The sequence below is a fragment of the Acomys russatus genome, chromosome 30 (assembly GCF_903995435.1).
Source record: "Acomys russatus chromosome 30, mAcoRus1.1, whole genome shotgun sequence".
NCBI classification, from domain to species: domain Eukaryota; kingdom Metazoa; phylum Chordata; class Mammalia; order Rodentia; family Muridae; genus Acomys; species Acomys russatus.
The window spans coordinates 5,260,477-5,288,386 of record NC_067166.1 but is presented as its reverse complement, the minus strand read 5'-3'; the positions used below and the strand labels follow the sequence as shown (position 1 = coordinate 5,288,386).

The following is a 27,910-nucleotide window of genomic DNA, read 5'->3' as shown; positions in this document are numbered from 1 at the left end:
TCAGGGTCATCCATTTCATTTATTTTTAATTTATTTTGAATACGTATTCTATTTTGCTTGTTTGTGTTTTGCCTGTATGTGTATCTGTTTACCACGTGCATGGTTTGCTGCTGGATGAGGCTTGGAAAGGTCTTCAGATCCCCCAGAGCTGGTACGACAGAGCGCGGTGAGCTGCCATGCGGGTGCTGTGAATCCAACCTGGGTCCTCTTAACCATCTTGAGCCAGCTCTTATTTTCAATTTTTATGGTTGTGAGCCTAGCCTTTAACAGCTGAGCCATCTCTCCAGCCCAAAGGTTATTTATTGTGTTGTATACAGTGCTCTGCCTGCATGTACACCTACAGGCCAGAAGAGGGCATCAGATCACATTATAGATGGTTGTGAGCCACCACGTGGTTGCTGGGAATTGAACTGAGGACCTCTGGAAGAGCAGTCACTGCCCTTAACCTCTGAGCCATCTCTCCAGCCCCTTCAATTTTTAAATATTTTTAAGAGACATTGTTTTTGAGAACAGTTTCAAGTTTGCAGAAAAACTGATCAAGATTTATAGGGATTCTGAGTGCGTCCTCCGCCCTACACATGCATAGTATCCCTTGTCGTTACTGTCCCTGCCAGAGGGGGGTATTTGTGATTCTGTCAGTGACGTCCACTGTCACCCACCATGGTGCACCTTGATCCTTGGCATTGTACATTTCACAAACGTGAATGAAAACACAAAGACATAGAGCCGTGCAAATCTGGCGGTTCTGGTTTTAGAGGGGTTCTTATAGCGTGGGAGTTGGGACAGGGTCTCATCATGTAACTGGCTAGCCTGGAACTCACTGTGTAGACCAGGTTAGCCTTGAGCTCACGGAGATCCACTTGCCTTTGCCCCCCTAAGTGCTAGAATTAAAGGCGTGAGCCGCCAAACCTGGATGAAGCTGGTGATTTTAGGCATTTAGTCTTAATGTTTTTATTTTGTGTGTGTATGTTTGAGTATACATGACGTGTATGCAAATGCCTGCAGAAGCCAGTACAGGGCGTCAGTTCATTCCCTTTGGGATTGGAGTTACAGATGGTTCTGAGCCACTTTGTATAGCGTTGGGAGCCTAACTTGGCTCCTCTGGAAGAGCAGTAAGTAGTTTTAACTGATAAACCCCCATCTCCAGCTCCTTTGTTTGTTTTTAGTGAAGTCTTTCTTTACAAGTATGTAGACCATTTTCCCAATTAAAGTGGCAACAGCTAATTTACAATGCAAGTTGTAATTGCAGGAATCTTACCTCTGTAGGTTTCCTTTTTCTCCTTAGAAATAGTCATTAAAATGTTTTGTTGTTCCATTTGGATGGTCTAGTTCATCTGTGAACTGAAATAGTTTCATTTCACTCTTCCCAGGATGGATGCCTTTTATATCTTTTTTTCCTTGTTTGTTTTGATCAGAATCTCTAGTAAAATCTTGAGTAAAAGTCACAAGTAGACTATCCTTGTCTTTCTACGGATCTTTTATTTTATTTTTTTCTTCTTTCATCACAGAAGTTATTTTATTTAAGTTCCCAACACAAATGTGTTATTTTGTTTTTGAATTACAGAATTAAGTCCAAACTAAAATATGAAAACAAAAGGCTTCCATTTAGCGAGAGCTGAAGCCCGTGAAGACATTCCAAGCAACTGAACTTCAGCAGCACGTAACACGCTCCAGTCTTTAAGGGTCCACCAGGCCAGGCTCTCTGCTGCCTGGGCTCTGCTATTCCCCTGCTTTTTTCTTCTCTCTTTGCTCAGTCTTTTTCTCTGCCTCTGGCTCATCCACACTGGGTACTGGCCATGCTGGTCTACAAGTGTCTTTTTGCTTCTCTTAATTTCAGTATCCATTTTCATGTCATCCTTTACATCATCTGCCACACACTCCCGGCAATGTTTGGGTACCACCACAGCTGCTATTTCTCCAGCATCCTTCATTAGATTCATCACTATCAACTCTGAGGATACTTTTACATCTGCTAAGCTCCCTTGGGACAATTCTTTTTTCTCTTTTCAGCATGTGTCTTCCTTTTTCACTTACAGTGTAAGCTTTTAGGGATGCTTTACCTGAGAAACATGACTACGCACCCTGCGTCGGATCCTTTCTATGGGTCTTAAAAGATATTTTCACTCTTCCGCAATTAATGGTGAGGCTGGGTGTACATTTTCCATGGATAGTCTTTATCAGAAGGAATTCCTTTGTGTTTCTAGTTTCTTAAGTTGATGCTTCCTCCCCTCCCTGAGTCCCCTTCCACCCCTCCCCCTTCTCCCCTTTAATTTCCTCTTTTTCAACAATGTTTCACTCAGTGAAACATTCTGTAGTCCTGGCTGGCACCAAACTCAGCGATCTGCCTGCCTCTGCCTCCTAAGTGCTGGGATTAAAGGCATGCGCCACCAAGCCCTTTGTTGAGTGTTTCACTTCAAAAGGCTGTTGAATTGTATCAACTACTTTTCTGTGTCTATTGAGATAATTGTATGATTTCTTTTTGGGTTTGTTTGCTTTATTCTATTAATGTGGTATATCATATTAATTCATTTTCAGCTGTCAAGCCACTCTTGCATTATTGAGGTAAATCCTAATTTGTTCTGTTACATACTATATGTAATACACACATTAGCACACACACACACACACACACACACACACATATTAGTATTTTTGAGAAGTTGTATGCTTATGTTAATAAGATATACTGGTTAATGGCTTTATTTTCTTGTGAGGACTTTGGCTTTTGTGTTAAGGCAATTGTAGTGTCAGAATGAGTTGGGAATTGTTCCCTCATTGTTCATTGTTTAAAGGTAATTTTCCACTTCATACCATATAAAGAAATGAGCGTAATACGGGTAGTCTTACATTTTTAAAGATTAATATATTTGTAAATATATAAAAATTGTGTGTGTGTGTGTGTGAGAGAGGGGGGAGGGAGAGACAGAAAGAGAGAGACAGAGAGAGACAGAGAGACAGAGAGGGGAGGAGAGGGAGACCCACTGTGGAAGTCAGTTCTCATCTTCTACCGGGTCGTCCCCAAGGGTGAACTCAGGGCAGCAGGCTTGGCAGCACTCTTACCCACTGAGCCGTTGCGTCTGCCCCATATTCTCACTTCACGTACCTTTATAGGGCTTCATCGAGTAGATGTGCCTATTATTGGTCAACCAGACTCCTATTTGAATTGTTTCCCGTCTTTGGCTATTAAAACTTACACTGTACCAAATTATCCTAATAATGAGCTTTTTATATTTTTTGTCTGTATTTCTGTAATATAGATTCCCAGAAGTAAGATTAATGAGTTAAAGAGTAAACACATGTGGAACACATATGAAATTGTCAAATTCTGCTCTGCAACAATTGAACTATTTCACATTTTTAAAAAAAAAAGTCATTGTTTAATCACAAACTTCACCAGCAAACTATATTTGCACATTTTTGTCATTGTGATAGCCATATTTACTGAAAAAAAATGATAGAGTTACATAGTTTTACCTTAAGCATATTCATATACAAAATAATTGAACTTTCTCTTATTTCATGGACATGTGCTATTTAAAAGGGTATTGAAAAGCCTTGCAGTTTACATTGAAGATACAGTTTCCACAGCTGAACATTTGGCTTTGAACCATGCTTGTGATTTTTTTTTTTTTAACTCTGCAAAAAAAAAATTTTTTTTTTTTTGACTTTCACAACCTGTTGTCTTGACTTCACTTCTGAGTCCGGCGTAAGCGTGGGGGTGTTTAGAAAGAGGGAACCCTGCTTCTGACAAAACCACATTCAAGAGCATCAGGGGATGATGACCCGGTTACCCCCAACTCGTGATTCCTCCTAAAGCCACCGACACTCACTTTGCCTTCCTTTACCGTTACTTACACTGTCCCTACCAGATAAGTAAACCATGGATTCCTAAGTAACTTCCTCTGACTTAGAAACTACTTTCCCGTCTGGCTCTGTTGACTTGGGTGCATGAAGTGAGAATGCAGGCAGGGAGAAAACCCTCAGATAAAACCCAGGTGCCCCAGGCATTACAAAATATGGCTGATGTATAGATTTGCTTCTAAAATCTACACTAAGAATAAAGATCTTGTTTGTTTGTTTGCTTGTTTGCTTTTGGTTCTTTGGTTTTTCAAGACAGAGTTTCTCTCTGTAGCCTTGGCTGTCCTGGAATTTACTCTGTAGACCAGGCCGGCCTTGAACTCAGAGATCTGCCTGCCACTGCCTCCCAAGTGCTGGGATTAAAGGCACCCACCATGAAACTCAGTAAAGTTCAAGTTATTTTTAAAAACAATTACTTAAAACCAAACTGTTAAACACTCAGCAATGCAATAGAAACAAGTCCCTGCCACCTGTCCTTTAACTTCTTTCTATAGCATGCATTTTAAAAACCATTTACTTATTTACTGTATATGAGTGCTCTGTCTACATGTACACCTGCATGGCAGAAGGCTGTGAGCCACCATGGGGTTGCTGGGAATTGAACTCGGGACCTCTCGAAGAGCAGACAGTGCTCTTAACTGCTGAGCCATCTCTCCAGCCCCAGCGTGCATGTTTTTAAGTTAACTTCATAGACTGACACTGAACAGCCTTCTGCGTGACAGAGAGCTGTATGAGATTTTGTAAAAGGGCCGGTGCAAACGTATATGCAAGCTTCAACAGCGATGAGGCCGCTTGTTTCAGCCTTTGTGACTGTTCCAATTACTCTGGTTATTTGGTTGCTGTCCTATCCTCTGCAGAGCTTCTAGTCCCTTCATTCTATGACTTATAGTAGAGGATACATCGGATATAATTTCTGTTCTTAACTGGCCCCAAACATGCAACTGGTTTAGGAACCTTGTTGACAGTACTCAACAGCGAATACAGAGAAGGGGTCTTGTATCTGGTTATAATTTAGAAGGGGTCCTATTAACTTTAACATAGCCCTTGCTACTGGGTTGTGTTGAATGCCTGGGAATCTGAATTTTATCTCTGCATAGGAGTTGAAAGAGATAGAGTGTAAAAGTTGCAAGCAGGTTACAATTCTGACAAATTAGTTCCTAATTATTTTGCTCGAGGCTCTGCCCATGTTGCATGCAGAGAAGTTTTTACCAGGACACTTGGAGGGTTTTGTTGCCTAAACCCATTTAATTTAAAACAAATGGGTCCATGTGATTATCTCAACCACAAATACGTAACACAATGTGTAATATATTTAAAAGGCAAGAGGAAATTTGGTAATGGAATTTTAAAGCTGTTTGAAAGAAAGAAACTTCAGGGAGAAAGAAAAGGAAGAAGGGGATTGGTGACGCCAGTTTGATTATTTTCAAACACCACCACAGCTGCACTTGGATTTGTACACTAAGAGAGCATGAAGCTATAAAGGAAGCCAGCAGGAATCTATGTGCCGGGTGCCACATGGAAAAAGAAAGGACAAGGCTTTAGATGCCCAGGAAAACTGCAAAGTTTCCCCACTCTCAACATGCTTCATTTTCTATTGGGGAAATGCCCCAATTTACATCCTGTCCAGGAAATACCCAGGAAGGAAGACAGCCTTTGTGGTGGGCACTTGCGCAGTTTTTCTTACCCACTCCTTCTGTGCGCTATTGCTTTCTAACAAGTCTGTGCCATAGAGACCAAATCCTAAAGTATTAATAAGATCACTAGCCCCCGCCAAACCCTCCGAATACCCTGAACGTTATTCTAAGCACCGTGAGTCATCGCATTTTATCTACAGTAACCCTGTGACCCTGGCACTACTGCAATCCTGAAGGAATAGAGAGGCACAACGGTGGAGGTAAAGGCATGTCATCTCACTCGTAACCGTTTTGAGATCTGTCCTCCCAGGAAGGCTCGCTGTCTTATTGATGCATTAGATAACGAATGGGCTTTCAAAGCCCAATTGATTCTGAATGGATATGCAGGACTTAGTGTTTTTGAACTATATAAGTAAGTGGGATCCTTTACAAAGTATGACAACTGGAATTTAAATAATGAATTTAGATGTGTTAGGGTTGGCCTGCAGATATCGCTCAGTTGGTAGGGCGCTTGCCCAGCCCTAACTAAAGCCCTAGGTTTAATTCCCAGCACTTCATAAACTGAGTGTGGTGGGGGCACACCTCTAATCCCTACGCTTGGGAGGTGGAGGCAGGAGGATCAGAAGTTCAAGGTCATTCTGAACCACATAATGCCCTTTTAAAAACACGTGTGCAACATAGTACAACTGTTGGAAAAGCAGTCACATTTCTGAATGGCCCCCAGTTCCAGAACAGATTGAATATTGAATAGGTAGGATGCATGCAATGACCCATCTTTTAATGTATAAAAACATTTTCTGCTCAGAGCTGGATGGTGATGGCACACACCATCACCTAGCACTCAGGAGGCAGAGGTAGGAGGATCTCTATGAGTTCGAGGCCAGCCTGATCTACAGAGTGAGTTCCAGGACAGCCAGAACTATATAGAGAAACCCTGTCTCAAAACAAACAAACAAACAAACAAATAGAAATTCTTGCTTTTGGTGGTTATAGCTAACATTTTCACCACTGTTGAAAAGATGTGAGTTCTTAGGGATCTAGCCATCTGTCCTTGCACTCAGCAATATTCATTAAGGGTTAACTGAACTGAAACATGCCAGTCCTAGGGGCACAAGCCACACACGCATGAATCTTCCCTCAAGAAACTCTGTCTTCAACAGGAGACAGACGGGCAAGCATAAAAACAATTGCAATTAGAGTCAGATTAATGTAGTCCTGTAGTTCTGCATAAACTATCTGGGGATGCTGAGAAAAGGACATGCACAGAAACCTAGTGAAGACAGGGTGGTCTCCACACAGAGAGGCAGGGCTGAGCGATGCTTGCCGCGACGACTGAAAACTATGTATGATGCATTCAAGGGGCAGGTCTTCAGAGGATGGAGAACGGCGCATGCATGTTGTTGGGGCAATCATGTGGATGAGGCAGAACTGCAGACATATGTTCCTTAATGCTAGGGGTATGCTGAGAAATGCGTCACTGGGCCATTTCATCATCACTGGACTATCACACAGTTATTATAAACACAAGATACTTGTGGCTGCTGCTGGCCGGCCTCCTGCACAACAGTGACATCATTTTTCAATAAGTAGAAGAAGGAGGCTCTAAAGTAACAGCAAGTCATCTGGTACAGGAAACCTATAAGCCAGGGGCATAGTCATTTGCTTTCAAGCTCCAGGCATGATAGGAAATTACACTGCTGTTTCTTCTTAAATGGCCTGCAACATAGTAGGTTGTTGACCCTGGTGTTGCTGTAGATGCACAGACAAAGCATTGCATTGTAACACTGCAATGGCTACAGTGTTACTGTGTAACTGCAAACTTTAAGCTTGATTTTAATCTTCAGGTGCCATCAACACATACAGTATTCGTTTTGGACCAAACTGCCCTATGCATCATCTAAGCATGTATAGTTCCAAATCCAGGCACAACACTTAAAAGCTTCATGTCTTAGGACAACTTACTCCTCTCAGCAGCGTGAGATAACAATGATGACCTCACAACATGATGACCTCACAACATGATGACCTCACAACATGATGACCTCACAAAATGATGACCTCACAACATGATGACCTCACAAAATGATGACGATGACAATGAGTCACACAGCTTATGTTTAAAGCTCAGTAAAATGTATGTGTGAGTACTTAACAAGTGGTGGCTACTTTTAGACTTATTTTTTATCCCCCTCCTTTTTTTTTAGCCAGCACATCCCTGAGCCATTATCAGGGTAGTTTCAGATAGTTCTCCTGAAAGCAGTGGATTATGAGGTTGTAGGTATTTTAACTTGGTAGGAGACAAGCGGCCTTCAAGAGCCTGCGGCTTTTTCTCAGGCCACAATGTGGTACTGAATTTTTCCCAGAAGTCTGTGGTATCTGCTTGTCATCTTGCAAGTGTGTTTGTGAGTTTGGAGAACAAACTTGTCAGCACACAAAAGTTCCCAGATGGCTTTCTCAAGGACTTTTGAACTCTGCAGTCTTTGATTAGAAAGTTCTCAAGAGATCTGAGAGCAGATTCCATGTGGCCTCTGTAAACGTGGCCATGCAAAATTGAGCAAATCACTGGCTCAGTTCAGCTCATCTCTAACTACGCATGGATCTGCGGCAGGAAGAGCAGTCTCACATCTGATGCCATTGACTGAGCCCTGATCCTGGCCCTTGGGGGTGCTGCAAACGTCTCAGTAGAGACTTGGGAAAGAACAGCCAGATACTGAGAGGTGGTCACCTCAAATCCACATTCTTCCTGTAAAATCAAGCCTGTGACGTGGGTGCCAATGCCAGGGTTTGGTCCTGCTCCACCCAACTGTCTTGGTCTTTGAGTGGTTTTTATTAGCTTCACCCACGAGTTGTAATGGATTTGAGATGGCATTTAAGAGCTGCAAATACCAGGGTCCCGGGCCACAAGCACCCAGTAAAGTTAGCCATATTAAATAAGGCTTAGTAGTACGACAGGCCTCCCTGGCTGGCTTTCTGCAGAGAATAGAGGCTGAAAAAAAAAAAAAAAGAGCGCCCCACACTTCTGCATGGGGACTGGTAATGACAGAAGGGAAGGAAGGGAGAGACCTGACATCTGGAAGGCAACAAAAAGCAGAGGTTTAGTTATCAGAGTCTCTACTATAAAAACCATCAGAGGCCCTGTGGTTAAAAAAAAAAAAAAAAACCAACAACAACAACAACAACAACAAAAAACAGCAGGCCCTACAAAACCTGAGGGAAATGTCCACTTAGGGCATGAATTTACTCGTATTTGTGACTCTTGTTTCGGTATCTTTTAAGCACTAGGCAAGAATCATATTGTTCTGCTGCTCAAAGGGTTAACTGCAGATTCACTTTGGGGTGAGATGTGTTCCGTTGTTCAGAGCTTCTTCCCTGATGGCTGTGTTCTGATCTGACCCTAATGCCATCCAAGGCAATAAACAGCGCACAAGGAGTTGGGGTGGGTCCAGTTGTTTTTTTCACGGCATCATTCATTGTAAGTATGTCAGATTTTAAAAAATGAGACTCCATAAACCATATCATCGCAAGTCCTGCTGCCCTCCCGCGGGGGTTTGTAGTTCCAAAAGCTTGCCTTTTTGGATGCTGTATTCGTGTGGGCCTGGGGACTGGTTAGAGTGACTAAAACACAATTCTGGCACTAGGTCACCTTGGGGCTGAGGTGAACTGGGGTTCTTGTTTCGAAGAGGTTGGGGCTACTCACCTCAGGTGCTTGGGAGAGACCTTTGACCCTCCCAACCTTTAGACTTCGCAAACTCCTAGATGGTCACACACGTTCACAACCGTCTTGGCAGCCTGGAGCCCCTCCCCCTGGTCAGTGGAAATTCCTAGAAGTGGAAAGGCAAGCTCAGCCCCAGGATGTTGGCAGGATCCAGTGTGTTACTAAAAATGGGGCTTCATGGACGGAGACCTAAGAATCTTAAGTGAAAAGAGTGAGGGAAGAAAATGTATGCAATTATCAGTGACTCCAGTGACTTCAGTTGCCCTGAAATGGTTCATTAGCAAAGACTGAAATGGGCTCACAGGAGCCTTGCTTCCCACCGAGGGCGAAGGCCCACATCTCTCTGAAGCCATACTCCTCCCTCCTGTCTCAGCCAAGAGTGTCTCCTGAGGATAGTTAAGAAACTGTTGGAGGGGTTTGGAGTTACAAACTCCCTAACTGTCTCTTAATGCCACAGCCCACCTTCGCACAAATTCCAGGCTCCCCATCTTCTAGCTAATTGGGTCTTTTCCCAAACACTGAATACTGGGACAAGGGTAGGAGTCAGTTTCTCTTCCAAAACGCAGAGGCGAGGCGGAAGCCTGGATAACTGTGTTCCTGACTCCAGCGCCGTGGCTGATACCTACTGCGGCTCTGCGGGTTCCCCTGGGCAAAGGCTAAGGGGCTGTGTGGAAGCCGAGCAGGGCAGCAGTTGCCTGTGACAGCTTCCCTTATTCATAGCCACGCTTCTCTCGGCCAAAACTGTGCTTCCTGGTACCTCTCCCGGGGTTCCAAACGAGGAGCAGAGCAGTTGGATCATTTGATTAGCTTTTTCCTAGAACAGGGAGCCTCCCAGCTCTGTTTACTTCCCAGGGAGTGCAGCACGAGGCCCAGGAATGGGGCGCCTTGTGGGGCTGCTCCTGAAAGAGAAACAGCCCAGGCTCGGCCTGCATTTGCTAAATGTGTGCAGCACATTTCTCTCATCAGGTAGAGCGCTGCCAACCCTCCTGCCCGGTGAGCATCCTCCCAGGAACACTACTTCCGAGCAGTCCTCCCGCATCTCCTCTCAGGAGGGCGAAACTACTTGCTACGTATAGCTCACCTGCGTGAGTTTTTCTTTTTAATTGTGGTTTTCAAGTGCGTAACGTCAAATTGACCATGCTAACAACTTTGAAGCTATAGGCCAGTAGTAACCAGCTGTTGCCATGTTGTTGCACAATGATTTCTAGAAGACTTTTTTTTTTTTTTTAATCTTGCAAAACTACAGTGCAGTACACATAGAACTTCTACACACAGAGAACAGAAACTGTCTGTGACGAGCCTGCCCCGAGCCCGGGCTGTCTTTCTAGGATTTTTGAGTACTATACATAATTCATACAGGGCCAGACTGTGGCCCAGTGAAAGATACCTTGTGGGGATAGATCCCATTTGGGATGGTTTGGTCTCAAACACTAAGGGAGAGGAAGAACACCTCTCACACAGTGTTTGTCTCCCTAGAATGGGTTTGTTTCACTTAGCACGATATTCTCAACGTTCATCTGTGTTGTAACACGAGGCAATATTCCGTCTCACCTGTGTGTATACACTGTGTTCTATTAATTGATTAATTCATTCTTCCATTCATTCATCTTGATTATTGTGGATAATACCACCATAACATGGATATGCAAACTGGTCTGTGATCCTGTTTTTTATATGGGAGGAAGGTTATGTCCTTAGAGTGGAATTGCTGGCCCACATGGTGATTCTATTTTTGAATTGTGTAGTTTTACATAATAAAACTGCACCCTTTTATATGGACTGCAGGCCTCTGAAATACTTTTGATGTCCCTACGCCCTTTCCACACAAGCTGTGCACAGCCGTACACTGTAGAATATAATCTTTCCCCAGGATCAATCTCACTGAGAAAATAGAAGGCCTTGTTCAGGTTGGAAGGGGAAGTGAAATGCATGGTTGCCTTGATCCTTGCATCAGTGAGTAACACAAGCACTCAGCGAAGTCAATTCTGCCCCAGAAGGCCTTTCCGCTACCTGTAGCCCTTCCCAGCCTGTGAGAGAAGGCTTCACCATACCAGCCAATGTTATTCTCCTGGGTCTGACCACAGCTTTGTCTTTGCGCCTACGTTAAAGGTGAGTAGATAGCTGTAGGTCCATTCCTTGTTGAGTGGTGGCTCATTAGTACAGCTTGGTGACTCTTGCTCCGACAGCCCACAGCGGAAGGAGGGACAGTTGTTTGTCTATTGGTTGGCTGGCCAAGCTAAAGATCTCCGACCTCACACAAGAGGAGCCCACCTCCTCTGCTGTAGTAGAGCAATCTAAGACTTGGAGAGCAACAGTAGGGTTTGTAGCTTTTCCTTGACTGGCCCTGGCCAGCATACCTTTCTAGTTTAGGAGCTTAAACCTTGGAAGAAGTGTGTGCCTCTTCTACTCTCCCAACTAGCATTTCTTTAGCTATCTCTAACACACACACACACACACACACACACACACACACACACGTATGCAAATACAGAGGCCTGGAAAACCTTACTGACTTCAACTTTTTGCCTACAGTTTACTTCCCAGTTCCCCTCTGCTTTACTCACAGCTTCTAAGAATTCAGACCCAAGAGTAATAAAGCAAAGGTAAAATTCCTTAAGATTGTGTAACAACAAAAGCCACCCTGAATGCCGCCACTCTATTTTATATTCACCTTCTTTACCAAGTATTCAGGCATCCTGTGTAACATGAGAAGCTTCCAGAACAATTAGACAACCCCCAAGAGTTTCTCTATGAATCCACAGTGAAGTCCAAGAGCTGGCGTTAGAGAGTCGTTTCTTTGCATTCACAGGGCCCTCTCCAGATTCCTAAAAAGAAAAAAATGCAAACACAACTAGTAGAAGTAACAAATTGTCACTAACACTTCACTGTAATTCAGTTTGTCAGGGACTGTCCTCTGAGGGAGATGGGTAGAGGGATGGTAGAGGCCCCAAAGGGAGAAATATACAAAGAGAAGAGCTGGAGAAAACCAACCACTTCCATTTATTTCCTAGAAGCCGTTCTGCAAAAAGTTCATTCGGTAGTTCATGCATTGTTATGCTTTCTGAACTGTCTACATTAGGAAAAACGAAGTGAGCAAGTTAAACCATTCTTGACATCCCACTGTTATGTATCAACACCAAGACATAGGATACAGTAAGGAAAGGAGATACTCATAAGTGTTTATCTGACCTTTGTCCCAATTAAGTCCATGTGGCTCTCATGTGACTTCATAGTGTGGGCATCGTCCCCTCCTCTTCTAGATCTGCAGAATCAATGAGGGAAGGAGCAAATCAACATTTGGATTTGAAAGTTAAGACACAGAAAGGGAATTGTTTGGCCCGTAAATTGTTGAGGGAATATCTGAGCTGTAAAAAAAAAAAAAAATCACCAAAAAGATATTTCATGGTATTTGTTCAGTTACTTTTGGATGAAAGAAATAGGAATCAAATTGAGCTAGCTGCAGCAAACTATGTGTAATGGGGTGTGGGAGAAAGGGTGTAAGGATAAGAGCATCTCACTGAGCCCTAAGCAGGAAGCTGGCCCAGTCTGAGAGACTATGCCTGGGAGCCATGACTACAACTTGGTGACAAGTTCTGCCTCCAATTTCCACTGTTCTCAGGACATGGGCCTCTCCTTCTCTTTCACTTAAGACTAGCTTTCTTTTTTTTTTTTTTTTTTTTTTGGGGGGGGGGGGTTTCTCTTGGCCAAATTGCTAAATATGACTTACAATGGCTCCGAATCAATACAGTCTCTTCCCAGCTACCTGAGCATTAGATAGCTATTAGTCTGAATTCTTTGGAAGAAGCACCCGATTGGCCTCACTTGGATCTGGGTTTATAGTGACCTCATGACTTGTGGACAAAGAGTCGGTACCCCAGTCTACAAAGATGGCTGTTTGCGGGCGGGGGCGGTGAGGAAAAGGCATGCTCAGAGCATCAGAGAGACTGCCCAAGAGAAAGGAGCACGCTCTACATCCTGAGTAGTCAGTGTCTAGTCCAGAAGAGAGCAAGCCAGCTTTTTCTGGTTTTACGAGTTGTGACCTGAATTTCCCTAAGTCTCCTCAGCTTAGCACACAAACAGAAGCATGGGAACAGGATCTGAACGTGGGCTGCTCATCTGTACTGCTGAACAGTGTACTCCAGCCGGATGTGACACAGCTTACCGGAGAGCTAGAACCCCACTAAATGGCATGGCCCTTGGCAGTTTCCATAGACACACAATACACGGAAAAAATGATTTTTTGTTTGTTTGTTTGTTTTTGTTTTTCCAGACAGAGTTTCTTTGTATATCCTTGGCTGTCCTGGACTCGCTTTGTAGACCTGGCTGGCCTTGAATTCACAGACATCTACCTGCCTCCGCCTCCCAGAATGCTGGGATTACAGGCGAGCTGCGCTCGGCAAAACGATATTCTTCTTAAGAGCGACTGTGGTCGTTTTAATGAGAAATGTCCCCCGTAGATTCCCATACTTGAACATTTCGTCCCCAGTTGGTGACTCTGTTTGAGGAGATTATGGAATTTTTTAGGATCTAGAGCCTTACTGGAGGGGGTGGGCTTTCAGGGTTGCTAGCTTCACCCATTTCCGGTTCCGTCTCTCTTGGCTTCCTGTGTGATGACGCGTGACCAGCCAGGGTCTTGCTCCAGCCACCTGTTGCCACGCCTTCCTCACCATTACGGCTTCCACCTCTGGAGTGTAAGCCAAAAAAACCCCTCCTACTTCTTATACGTTGCTTACGGTATTTTATCACAGCAATAGAAAAGTAACTAATGCAGTGACTGTAAAATTGCCACTTAAGCCTGTTCTCATACAGTCACCCTGGCTTTGTTTTTGCTTTTGTTTTTGTTTATTCCCAGAAGTCTTCTGGTTTATATGGTGAGTTTTATGTCTTATCTATCCCCAAAGCACAGGTTTTACAATGTTGCCCAAGGAAAGGAGGTATTTGTGACTCTTTTTCTTTTGTAAACATTTTATTTTATTTATTTGTGTGTGTGTGTGCGCGCACGCGCGAGTGTGTCTGATTATTTTATTTCGTGTTTTATTTTAATTTATTCAGATTACATCCCAATTGTTATCTCCTCACTTTTATCTTCTCATCCCCTCCCTCCCTCCCTCTTTTTCCCTATTCCCCTCCCCTAGACCTCTGACCGAAGGGGACTCCCTCCCCCACCATATGACCTCAGCCCATCACGTCTCATCCAGATAGGCTCCTTCTCTTTCTTCTGTGTGCCGCTGGGCCTCCTCATCAAGGGGAGGTGGTCTAATCAGGGGCACCAGAGTTCATGTCAGAGGCAGGCCCCGCTCTCCCACAACCTCAGACTCTTAGGGAAGCTCCCATTCATAACATTTTAGAGAAAGGAAGAGCATCTGGATCCTTAGCTTATAAAATTCAATTAACCTAAAGGAGAGGTATGGATTGATTACTGCAACCAAGCTAAGAAAAAGAGCTGCCTCCCCCCCCAACCCACTCCCGCACCCCTCCCACACCCCTCCTCTTCCTTCTCCTCCTTTTAAAAATTTTCTTCTTCTGTATTAACTTTATTCCCCAAGACTTGTCCTGGAAACATGGGCATTTATTGCCAGCCCTGAGTACGTGTGATAAGCTGCACAGCTGAGGGATTGAGAAATCCCTTCCCGGGGAAGTCCTAAGAGCAGAAGCTGTGAACTGTGCTGCTGCATATATGTCCATCACCCGACCAACCTCAGTGGCCAGGGCAGCCCACCAGAATCTTAAGATAAGAAAGGGAGGGAGGACTGTTGCTCCAGGCAGACACAGTGACAGAAGCTTCGTCCTGTCACGTGCGCCTCCATGCTCTCACTATCTTGCTCTTTCTCTCCCCTGCAAGTGCATTTCAGATGGATCAAGGTGTTGACATTAACTAATAGTATTCACAGAAGAGAAAAGCTGACTGATCTCTGCATATACTGTCTTCCCAGTTCGCAAATGTTCTACTCTGCTTAGTTATCACTCATTAACCCAGAGAAATTTTTATTGTCTATTAATTTGTGGCAGTGCTTTGAGTGGGTCTCAGTAAAGTTGGGCAATTTCAGTCCTGCTCAAGAGTGGGTTGTATGCCTGCGCAGGTCTATGGCCACACGCGATGGTGGTGTATTGGTTTACAATTGGAGCCCTTCAAACCCGCTGGTTCTGAGGATGTGCTAGCTAGTTTTACATCAACTTGCCACACACGCATCGTCATCAGTTGCCGAGGAACTGCCTTCATAAGATCTGCCTATGGGCAAGTCTGAAGGACATTTTCTTAGTTAGTGCTGTGAGAAGGCCCAGCCCATTATGGGTGGTGCAGTCCATAGGATGGTGGTCTTGGGTGCCATAAGAAATCAGGCTGAATAAGCCGTAAACAGCACTCTTCCATAGCCTCTCCATCAGCTCCTGCCTCCAGGGTCCCTCCCCATTTGAGACACCTTCACTTCCCTCTATCCCTGTGACTCAGGATATGAAAGTCAAATAAACACTTTCCTCCCCAAGTTGCTTTTGGTCATAGTGTTTCATCACAGCAATATTAACTCTAAGACAAAATACATTTTTATTTTATTTATGTGTATTGGTGTTTTGTCTACACATGTATCTATGTACCACATGCATGGACCACAGATGGGAGCTACCATGTGGGTGCAGGGAATAGAACCCAGAACCTCTGGAAGAGCAGTCAGTGCTCTTAGCCACAAGCCTTCTCTCCAGACCCCTACAGGTATTTTAAAAGATGTATTTTATTTTTGTTTATATGGATACCTGTGGGTGTGTGCATACATGCAAGTGTGGGGCCCTTGGAAGCCAGAAGAGGGGGGTTGGTTCCTTTTGAGCTGGAGTAACAGGCAGTGGTGAGCTGCTGCTGTGGCTTCTGGGAATTGAATTCTAGTTCCCTGAAAGAGCAGAAAGTGTTAACAGCAGAGCCATCTCACCAGCCCCTGGTTCTCAGTTGTATGACTAGCAGATGAAGTTGATTTAGTCGGTATGTGATACTTGCCTCATTTAAACTTGCTTTTTATCCCCTTCTTAAACAGATTTTGGAATATTGTCACAATGAGTCTAATGAGAAGCTTAGAAAATATACTTTACAATACAGGAAATAAAGTCTTAGCTCACCAAGCCATGAACTGCTAAGTGTCCGGACATGTTCAGTGGGGTTAGCATTGTACACCCATCGTGTTGGGAAGATAGTGATCTGGCTGCATCGGTGACAGCTCGGGCATCTGGGGCACCCTCTCACTCAGGAGCAGTGAACACACACACTTCAGGTGGTCCACTGGACTCTCCCCCTTCCAGAGACCCCCTGGTTCCCACTACCAAGTACAGAAGGAGTCAGTGGGTTGACTTAGGTATACCAGATGGCAATTTGAGCTTCATCCTCAACTGAGGACACACAGCAGGACCTGACTTTTCTAAGGCAACACAGCTTCTGCAAAAAAAAAAAAAAAAAGTAATTTTGCCACAGCTTTTGAACATATGATGCCAGTTTTGTTCTGTAAAAGGTAGCCAATTTCAAATTTAAGTATTTTTGTTCAGAAGGATAAAAGAAAAGAAAACAAACACATAAGCCCTAACACAGAGTCTGTTTATGACAGGGGATCAGGCAGGTCTCAGTCCCTCCCCAGACTGCATGTAACCATGTAAATTAGCATAAAGGGGTAATGAACACTGCACAGCCTTCTGTGATTAGTCACTTAGCCTGCCCCCCCCCCCATGAGGCTGGAACCCAGGGTCTTGAGCATGTGAGGTAAGCTCTCTATCACTAACGTATGTCCCCAGCCCTTGATAGTCCAGGCCAGATCTGACCTCACCTTCTACCTCCCTCCACCTCTTACAATGTGGAATTATAGGTGTGATCTACCATGTCTGACTCGGCTGTCATTCCCGCCCCAACCTGCTTTCTACAGCCTTCTTATCTTTTTTTTTTTTTTTTTTTGAGGGGGGAGAGTGTCTTGTTTTTTGTTTGGGGATCATCAATTCTTGGAGAATTTATATTAACTTTCAGGCTGCTTCTAGGAAATCATCTGAATCCTTTTTTAAAACAAAAACAGTCTTTGTGCTTCTGCTAATTTTCCAAAAAGAACCCCCCCCCAAAAAACTGGAGATAGAAACACAGCGGTAATTGCATGTGTGGTGCCTGGGAGACACCCCCAGCTTAGAAGACTAAATGTAAAAAGAAAAAAGCAATTTTCAAGCCATTAGCTGTGTCTTGGCAAAATGTCAGCAGCATGTCCGCTGTGTACCCCAAAGCCTCCCCATCCAGGGCACCAGCCCACAGCTAGGAAAGAAGAGAGAGCCTCTCATCCGCATTGTTTCTCTGGAATTAGGTTTGCCAAGCTTTTCCAGTGAATCTGTGCCTTCGTCTGATGATCATTGTATTTTCTATCCCCTTCCCACATCCTCTCCCTGCCAAGCAATTTTTACTGGAAAATCTCTTGGCACCAAGCTTCTATTTCCCCCCCCCCCCCAGTTATAGATGTTTCGAGTTCTCATTGCCTCACACATAATGCCACTGGCCAGAGTGTGAGTGCAAGGAAATATATTTCTTTTTTAAAACAATGTGCATGTTCATTGCAGACAGGACTCGGAGGGGCCCTTACCAAGCCCATCTTCCCTCCAGGCAAGACCTCCATCAGACTGGGGTACCTCACAGGCGCTCAGAGGCCAGAGCCTGATTGGCAGGTTGTTTCATTGTTCATTTTTCAATCACCGATCAGGATGGGCTGCCCCTATGTACTGTGACTGGAGCAGAGCCCTTTCACCAAGGGAGCTTGGGCTGGTGGTTTCCATCGTTGCTCTCCACGAGATATTTTGGCAGCGTGTTGCGTGGTTTTTTTTTCCCCTTCCTATCTGGTTGGTGAGTTTGGGGTGTGGACCTAACTGGTGTGTTCAACCCCTTCCACTCTCTCTGACAAGTTGCCTCAAAAGGCGTTTTCCCTGTTCTCGGGAAGTTTCCTGGGATTGGGCTTTGCCTCAGCTGAGGTCAAGCCCTGCCATTCCATCAGAAAACGCTTTTAAGAAGCATGAGGAGCCTAGGTGTGCTCTCCAGACTGGTCTTGTCAGCAACTGCCCCGCACTCTTGTCGCAAGCCCTAGGCACCCTTGGCTCAACTGCTTCAGGGCTTGGAAGAGAAAAAGAAAGCGACCGTGTCCCTCAGTATCTGGCACTACCCTCATCCGTGAAGCGGGGAACAGGAGAACTCCTGCCCTAACTTCCTGTAAAGACCAGAAGGACATAAAAGACTAGGAAGTGACGTAGGAAGAACCTGACCCTCTAGCAGAAGACTGGGAAGGACTCAGCAAAGCTGGGTCTTTGGATGTCCCCCCAGGGCGTGTGTGAGCGGCAGGTAGATCTTGTCACCGTTTCTGCTGCCCCTCGTGTAATCGTGTGTGTTTGGCTCTGCGTTTTAAGCAACGGTGCCGTTCCTAGTTAGTCCCCCGGCAAGCCTTACTACAGGGGAATCACCTGTTACAATATTTCCTTACACTGTTTACTCAGAGACAGCTGAGTTTGATTTCCATGCGTGCTCTGGTGTTTGCCGGAGGGTAGTAGACATTGGCGGAGAAGGAGGAATTTAATTAAAGTCTTCCAAATGCAAGCCCTTAGACCTGCGGGAGAGATAAGAGACCGGAGACCAGATGGATGCTCCATAATTCTAAGGGCCAACCCTAAATCAGATTTTTCCACCCTTTAGACCCACCTAGGCACATTCAAACACAATTCCAAAGCTTGGGACACTTCCACATCATTCAAACCAGACACTTTGTTTTGTTTTGTGTTGTTGTTTTCGAGATAAAGTTTCCCATTGTAACAGCCCTGGCTGTCCTGGAACTCACTCTGTAGACCAAGCTGGCCTTGAACTCACAGAGATCCGCCTGCCTCTGCTCCCAAGTGCTGGAATTAAGGGTGAGAGCATTTGGTCACGGGGAATCAATACTGTCACAGTGGCCCAACTTATCTGGGCTTATAGATCACACCAGATGAGAAATATGTCCTAGATGAAAGGGCCATTAGCCTTGGTGCCTGGAGGCAGCCACAGGTGGTAGAGGTGCTGGGGTGCTGGCCTGAAACGTTCTGGAAAGGATCCAAAACTCCGTCCCTTAAAAGGTGGGCCAGGTGTTTCACCACCGCCTGGAACTTTCGTCCAAAACAAAGAGTTTGGCCGACGTCAGCTCTGTTCACTCAGGACTGTAATAGGGGAGTGTCTGTAGGCTTTACTGTGCGTAGGAAACACCTGGGATCTTGTTAAAATGCAGATTCTGTTTCAGTAGGTCTGGGGCGTAGTCCAAGATCCTCCATTTCTAACAAGCTCCCAAATGACTCTGCCGCTGCCAATCTGTGGACCACACTTAGAGGCGCAGCACAGCCTGGGAATAGCAACAGATGGAAGTTGCTCGAAAACCCAGTACTCTGATGTGAAGCTGCTCTGTAGGAAGTGGGTGTGTATGAGGCACGGGCGAGCACAGGGTGTCTTCAAGAGCATAAAGGACACAGAAAAAAAAATTGACAGGTGAGGCTGTTGTCTTTAGAGCTGCAAATAAGAACTGTTACCATCCGGAGAGCCCCTTGCTACAAAACTTCTAGGGACTGCCAATTGGAGCTGGCATTGAACTACGAGGGGAGAGTCAGGTTAACAAGATTGCTTAGCAGTTGGAACCGTCTTTGCTTCCCAGCCGAAGTCACTCCTGAGAATAAAGAAACTGGTTGTTTTTATCACTTACTGTCTAGAAGAGAGAACCAGTCTCCCCCTGCACTTCCTGATGATATTTAAAAACACTAATCCCATTAAGTCCCTTCTGGGGCTTATGTGCTCTTTTTTTTTTTTTTTAACTGAGAAATATTTTATGAAGTACCTGCTTTGTACCAGGCACCTTGCTAAGATTTAGACTTGAATGTCTAGGAACTCACAGAGTTTTAGCCGAGCAGCTGAGACTTAAAGCTGCAACCCAATTCCCATTGGAGACAATTCTGTGGCTTGAGAGAAGACAGCTTCACTGGCACAGTGCTCAGAAACATCTTAACTATTACATGAATCCCATGCCTAACATCAACTGATGGCCATTTCAGAAATAAGAGCATATATGATTCATTTGGAATCAGGCATTGGAAAAGCCAGTGGCTATTACTGGAAGGAACCTGACACCACTGACTTACTCTAGGATGAAAGCAAGGCACTCAATGTTGTGAGATGAAATGGCAGCCGTGAAGGGTATCGTATGACTGTTGGGCTGCAATACCACAACCAACTTGAGAGTTTTGTTCTGGGCAACATCAGGATGTGAGCTTGACCCTTGGAGCACACAGTTCTGCTAGAGAAAGGCTCTTCCTGTGGCATTTGGGAGGTCCTTTCCCACCCAGCCCATGAACCTGTGTGCTCAGAAGAACGCACAGACACCCTACAAAAGGTGTTGCCTGTGACTTGGGTCAGGTGACGGCCTTCCTGATTGTCAAGGCTGGGTTCACTTACTGTCAATGCAGGAAACCGTCTTCACCAATATGAGCTGTAACAGACCAGGGGCATGAGGACGTGCAGGAAAAACAAAATGAAAACTGCGTGAGCATCAGTGAAGCTAGGAACAAAACGAGCCGCCGGGCGTTTGCGGTAGCAATTAGGAACCCTATGGGGAAGTCATCGTCTTTCCCCGCTTGCAGAGATGTGTTAGGACCCACAGCTCACAGACATTAAATGCCTTGTATAAAGTTTCAGGCCTGTAGGTGTAAGTGGAGAACGGAGGTTTTCCGGTTTGGTGTACCAGAACTCCATCCAAAACCTTGTAGGCTTGGAGTTACTGGGGAAGGGAAAATGAGAAGGTATCCGAGAAACAGAAGCTGTAGAGAGAGGGGAAGCTGCCATTGTAGTTAGGGGTGTGTATGCAAAAGGAAACAAGTAATCACTCAATTTGAGGGGCCCCCATGTGTGGGCAGGTAACACACTGTGGGACGCTACAAAGGAAATGGAAGAGAGGGCTCCTCTGGCCGTAGGATTGTACAGCAGAGCCACAGACCTCGTTATAATGGATGTACACGATAACCAAGTAACGTAAGCATAAAATATGTACCTGAGTGATGACAGCTGCATGGGGAGCCAGGAGGGATGTGAAAGAGAAGGGAAGTAATTGGGAAAGTGTGTGGGTGGGAAGAAATGTACAGAGAGTGGCAGAGGCACACAGCTGAGGCTGGTGCCGAGAGAGAGAGAGAGAGAGAGAGAGAGAGAGAGAGAGAGAGAGAGAGAGAGAGAGAGAGAGAGAGAGAGAGAGAGAGAGAGAGAGAGAGAGAGAGACCTGCAAGGGGCCTTCAAGTTGCTGGGGACTGAAGAGAATAAAGCAAGCCATTTTCTTTCCAGAGTGGCTTGACTGGAAAAGCAAAGAGGTGGGAAAGGGCAGTGTGACTTTGTGACCCACCCACAGCCTGGGAAAGTAACACAAGCATGAGGGTGCCGGGCTGAACCACGTAGAGCCGAAATGTGGAAGAAGAGTTTGTCTCTTTGCCTTCTCTTTCCGTAGCACTCTGTGTGCCCGCCACCCCCCCCCCCCCATTTTAAACTATTCAGATGAAGTCGCTGTGGTTCCTGTGGAACGAGCTAGCCACCAGCGACCGCTGCTGCCCCTTTTAGCTTCCAGCACGACAGACAGCCGCTTCTGTGAAGGCTCAGTGGGTAAAGATGTAGACATGTGGGTAGGAGTCTTCCTTTTCCGCAAACAAGATCCTCCTGCTGGGGGGCTGAGGGGTTTGTTTAGAAACACAAGTGCACGTGGCTAACGAGGTGGTGCTGCTCCCGCAAAACACCAACTTCAGTGTTGTCACACACCGCGGATGACACTTCCATACCAAGCAGCCGCTAAGAGTTTCATACATTCTTGTCTCTGTCAAGTCTTCAATTATCAGTCTAACACCTCTCTCTCTCTCTCTCTCTCTCTCTCTCTCTCTCTCTCTCTCTCTCTGTGTGTGTTTGTGTGTGTGTGTGTGTGTGTGTGTGTGTGTGTGTGTGTGTGTTTCTCCCTGAGTCTTTCTGGCTGGGCACTCAACTGTCTCCTACTCTCAACAACCAAGGCAGCTTTGAGTCTCTGCATCCACTGCAAAGATACACTTCTCTCAAGGCTAAGAGTAGTATTTGTCTGAGAATAAACGTAGATGTTTAGAAGGCAACTTAACCCCATGTCGATTTAACAAAAAACAAAAAAACAAGAGTAGTACATTCCGCACTAGGGGCCTCTGACTTCTCTGGCCATATGCTTTTGACTTCGTTTATAGCACTATGCGTGTGGGTTCTCTCCTATGGTGCAGGCTCAAGTCTAATCAGAGAGCAATTGCTGCTGTGTTCTCATGTTACAACTGCACAGGGTGTGTGTGTGTGTGTGTGTGTGTGTGTGTGTGTGTGTGTGATCTTTAACAACATGGTCCTTTCGGCAGTTCTGGTGGCAACTAAGAAGAGTGACAAGAGCCTGTATTACTCAGGGGACTCCTGGTGCGTCACTGATGAGCAAACGTCTCAGATACAGTTGTTCCATGTCACCTCCTGGGAGTTTTATTTAGTATTCCATGACTTCTAGGGGCAGCATTTCCTTCTGCCTCTTCTAAACTGTGATATTTTAAAATTGAGTTACAAGAGAGTAGATTTACATTCCACATGAGCTTTGTTGTGGTCACCCCTTCTCTTTATCCGCCCCCAACTCCCTCTCCTCCCTGCTTAAACCTGTCCTCCATACTCTCATTTTTACCAGTGTTGTACCCCTTCCCTCCAGGGACTTTTGTAGTTTCCTGACTTCTATGTGTACTCCACCTTAGACATGCATAGCTATAGATCCAGAGCTGGGCACTACATATAAGAGAGAACATGGAGCATTTGTCTTTCTGGCCCAGTGTTAACTTATTCAGTATAACTCCAGCCAGAATGGCCATCATCAAGAATACAAATAGCCACAAAATGGCATGTATGAGTGCAAAGGTGGGCACTGTTGGTGTGGATGTGAACCAGTGCAGCCATTTTGGAAAGTAGTCTGGAGGTTGCTCAAAAAAAAAAAAAAAAAAAAGAAAGAAAGAAAGAAAGAAAGAAAGAAAGAAAGAAAGAAAGCTTTCACATGGCCCAGCCATACCACTCGTGGGCACATACCTAAAGAAAATTATATCCTGCTCCAGAGAGATTTGCACAACCGTGTTCATCGCAGCTCTCTTCATAATAGCTGTGAAGGAGGTCAACTGAGGACTGGATTAAAAAAAAAAAAAACCATACAGACACACAAGGGAATTTTATTCATCTATAAATAAACAAAATTATGAGCTCTTCAGGGAAATGGAGAAACTGAAAGTCTGGCCCTTTGTTTTTCAAAGATGTAAATCGCCTTTAATTTTTTTTTTAAATTTTCCACCCTAAATATTGTTTGTTGTCGTCTTTATGCAATGATTTCAATATTGTTCCCTTCATTATGCTCAGAGATTAAAATATGACATTTATCAACTTTGAGATCTTGGAGAATGAGAGATATTAGAATGTGCTAGAAACTGGGCACACTGGAAACCAGGCAAAAATGACACAATCCCTGACAACATGGAGGTGACACATTTTACCCTCCAGTTCTCTGCATAATTTTTGCTTCCTCCGATCTCCTTTCTGTTTTTCTCTATTAGAATATCCAAATCTTATTTTCAGGAGTGGAGAACAGTTACGGATTACTGCTGACAGTTCTATGTAGCAATAGATTCATAACAATTACATTGCTCTTTGTTTCACCATTTTCAATCCCCTGCCATTCTTTAAGTTATGATTTACTTCTCTGTGGGTGGGACGCAGACAGACTAATGATGTTTTCAAAGACTCCAAGATTCAAAAACATTTAGCTCTTGGCATTTTTTTCCCCTCAGGGAGCCTCTAGAACAGGATTGCTCTGCTAAAATGTGGAAGCAAATCTGCCACAGTGCTCCCCCAAAACGGTTGACCCCAAGGATGACTGAAGCCAAACATGGTGAATCTTACAGTGTGAGTCTAGCACTCTTTCTGGTATTTTGGAATAACAGAGACTGGTACCAGGGCCATCCTCTGCCTCCTCCATCTGCCCACACAAGCCTCACTCCAGATTACAAAACCAGAGGGGGAATCACCCAGCACTGGCCTGTGCGTTAATCCTCCTGGTCAGCTTTGTCCCACCCTCGCTTCCTTCTGTAGCACAGGCTGGTCCGCTAAAACATGCAAAGTAGCTGTCCCTGGGTAATTTGAACTGTAAACTGTGAGAGAGTGAGAGAGAAAGCAAGAAGTCGGGCCATTTTAGTTACTATTTTAATCTCTTCTTGTCCACTTTAATGAGCAGTCACCGGCTAATCTGCAAAGGCATGCGTTTAAATTGTGACCATCCTTCGGATGACATGTACTTACTAGTTCATTTATTTACTCACTTAGATATGTTTCTGTTTCTAGGCTTTTGAATTCTAATATTCTGGCTGGGAGCTGGAAGATATTGAACAAAACGTTCAGTGGGTGTCGGTAAATTCCTTAATGGGCTGAGTCCCGCTACCTAACCTTGGTCTTCCCATGCAAGAAATAACAAAAACAAAAGCAAACAACAAACAACAAAAGTCAGCATTTCTGAGACCCGAAGGCTGTGGTCTTCCTCTCTGGGAAGCAAGAAGTGGCCGGTCTTCTTTCTTTCTTTCTTTCTTTTTCCTTTTTTTATTATTAATTTATTCATATTACATCTCAGTTGTTAGCCCATCCCTTGTATCCTCCCATTCCTCCCTCCCTCCCGCTTCCTCCCCCCATTCCCCTCCCCTATGTGTGTGACTGAGGAGGACCTCCTCCCCCTGTATATGCTCATAGGGTATCGAGTCTCTTCTTGGTGACCTATTATCCTTCCTCTGAGTGCCACCAGGTGTCCCCATCCAAGGGACATGGTCAAATATGGGGCACCAGAGTTTGTGTGAAAGTCAGATCTCCTTCGCCGGTCTTATTTCTATTTCTCCCAGGGTAGACTGGGCAGAGGCCAACCCATTCCCCACCCAGAGAAGCAGCCAGTGTCTGCCCTGCTGCTCAACTTGTAAAAGGCTTGCAGAAGTCGACAGGGTGTATTTGCTACCAGAGTGGCTCAAGTCGTGGGCTAGCTCCCTCTCTCAGACTCAGAAGACTCCATTCTTTATGCCATCTGTCCACTTAAGGTTATTCATCCTTGGTAGTTTCTGGCAAACAGATTCCATGTCCTGAAGGAACTGAGGTAGGCTGCAATATGTGGAGTGAGGAGAGGATGGTTTTCATTGTGTCTCTCTGTAAAACATTCCAATGAATGGCCTCTCCACTAAGAGATGGGATGCAAAGACTTGAGGCCAAGGAAGAGGAAAGATATGTGTCCATGGCGGAGGAGGAGTAGGATGAGAAGAAACCCTTCTCTGTGTCTCTGTCCCTCCGTGGCACTAAAGCTGTGGTTCTCCACCTTCCTAGTGTTGCGACCCTTTAAACACAGTCCCTCATGCTGTGGTGACACCCCCCTCCCAACCATAACATTATTTTCACTGCTACTTCATAACTGTAATTTTGCTAGTGTTATGAATCTCAATGTAACCATCTGATATTCAGGTTATCTGATAAGCAACCCGCAGAAAAGGGTCATTCAATTCCCAAAGGGATGGGTTGTGACCCCACCCCCCAGGCTGAGAACCGCTGCACTAAAGTCTGTGGGCTAGGAGAGGCAGAGGAAATACTGACAACGTGGCCCCAGGCTGAGTGTCTATGGCCGAGCCTGGAAGTTGAAATTTAATACTGAGAATCCCACCAACTGCAATGTTGTCCATCCAAAAGACACATTAGAATAACCTAGAAGTTAAAAAAAAAAAAAAAAAGATACCAGCACACATGGCAACCCTCAAACCAATTACATTGGAAAGTAGATGTTGAGACTGCCTGGGTATTGCCAGCTGGGAAACTGTGCCCAGCTGATTCTACTCTGTACTCAGGCCAAGAAAGGGGACTCGAAGGCAGGTCGCTCTCAGAATGTGTGCTTATTGGAAATACAGCTTTTCAAAGACTACTCTAGAACACTAAGCTGCTTAGGTAGCCCCGCCTCCCCTCCCAAGCTAGCCAAACAGGAACAGGGATTCCTGGCTATAGCCAGGTGGGTAGAACTCTACCCGCTGGCACCCTTGGTGCTGTCTGTTGCCACAAGTTCCTCTAGTCAAACTGTGGCATAGGCATTAGTAGAAAAATGTCTACTTGGCTACTCTTCTTTCTGCCATCTAAAACCCATGTCCAAGGGGTGTGTGCATTGGCATTGTCTGCAAGCCAGACTAGCCTTCCTGGGCCCCAGTGCACAAGCCCTTCAGGCAAAAGGCTCTTCCGTGCCATTTCCTTTGGAAGATCACATGACAGTTTGAACCATAGGGTGTCCTCATTGTCCGGTGAAGAATTTGCTGGAGTGTGTGTTTGTTTGTTTATTTTTGCTATTATTGTTTTACTGCCAGCCCCACCGCTTAGCCCACTTAGTTACCTTTAGTTACTTGATTCACAAGCCCTGCAGGAACCAGACAGAGCAGTGAACACCAGGCAGAACTGCATGCCACTACAACAGATGACAAGGACCTTGGATTTGGATGAAGGACAAATCAGGGGTAAATGGAGACTGAGTGACACACAGCCCCACTAGAGAAGAGATCCAACAATCTAAGTCAGCTGTGATTCTACCCTAGCTATGGCTTGGCCCCAGCTGCCTTCACTCTGGAATTTTTTTTTTCTCTCCTTTAAGGGCTGGCAACCCATTCCTGTTTCAGAAGGTTTTTTCGCCCTGTGGCAGTGAGATGGCTGGTGTTTACCTTGACTGGCTTGAGGAATACCCAAAGAGTTGGTGTAGCACAGTTTGGGTATGCCTGTGAGGATGTTTCTAGAAGAGACTGACGTTTGAATGACATAAGAAAGACTTTCCTTCTCCCAGCAAAGATGGGCAACAGTTAATCTGTGGAGGGCCTGGACAGAACCAACAGGAAGGAGTCAGGTGAGTTCTCTGTCTCTGCCAGAGGCAGACACCATTACTCCACCTTTTGCGGCCTTTCACACTCTGATACTTACACCAATGCCCTGGGTGTCTCAGGCCTCCTGACTTGCACTGATACGACCAGCTTCCCTGGAAAAACCTGAATTTACACCATCAGCTTTCTTGATCTTGAGGTAGGACTGTCATGTTACTTCTCGGCCTCCATAGTTCGGTAAGCCAGTTCTCATTGTCTATACGTGATATTGGCTGTGTTTCTAGGGGAGATCTTTTTACCAATGTAGCAAGCAAAACAATACACTGAGGGGCAGATTAGTCAGTACATTTGTATTTATAACAAAGAGACTCATCCTGGTCTTGTCCTCAAGGCCCGGGGATGGGGTGTACCCGTTTTAATATAATCCTAATTTCCTGCATTAAAACATCTCTTACATAATGCTCAGTCTTGTGGAACTCTAGGTGTCTCTCGGGCTCAGGAAATGTTTTGCTGCACAGGCGGTGAAGCAGTTCACACGCTGTGTCCAGATGCATCGAGTATTCTTAGCCCCATTCGTTCAGTGTGAACGTGCAGACCAAACCCTTCTAGTTGACATTTCCTTCAACATCGGGCTTGCTTGGGGAGTCTGGGCCAGGTGACAGTAATGACCCCAAGAGCTTATGTTTCTAAGTGAAGTCAAAACATTTACTGAGGGACCCCATAAATTGACTAGACAGAACTAAATAGTAAAGAGACGTAGAGGGGAGGTGAAGGGACC

At 45.1% G+C, this 27,910-nt stretch overlaps 1 pseudogene; it reads right to left on the bottom strand.

Annotated features, from left to right (window-relative positions):
* Window positions 1-1,577: 1,577 nt before the first annotated feature.
* LOC127212199 (protein LLP homolog) overlaps window positions 1,578-27,910 on the bottom strand; it is an 86,250-nt pseudogene continuing 59,917 nt past the window's right edge.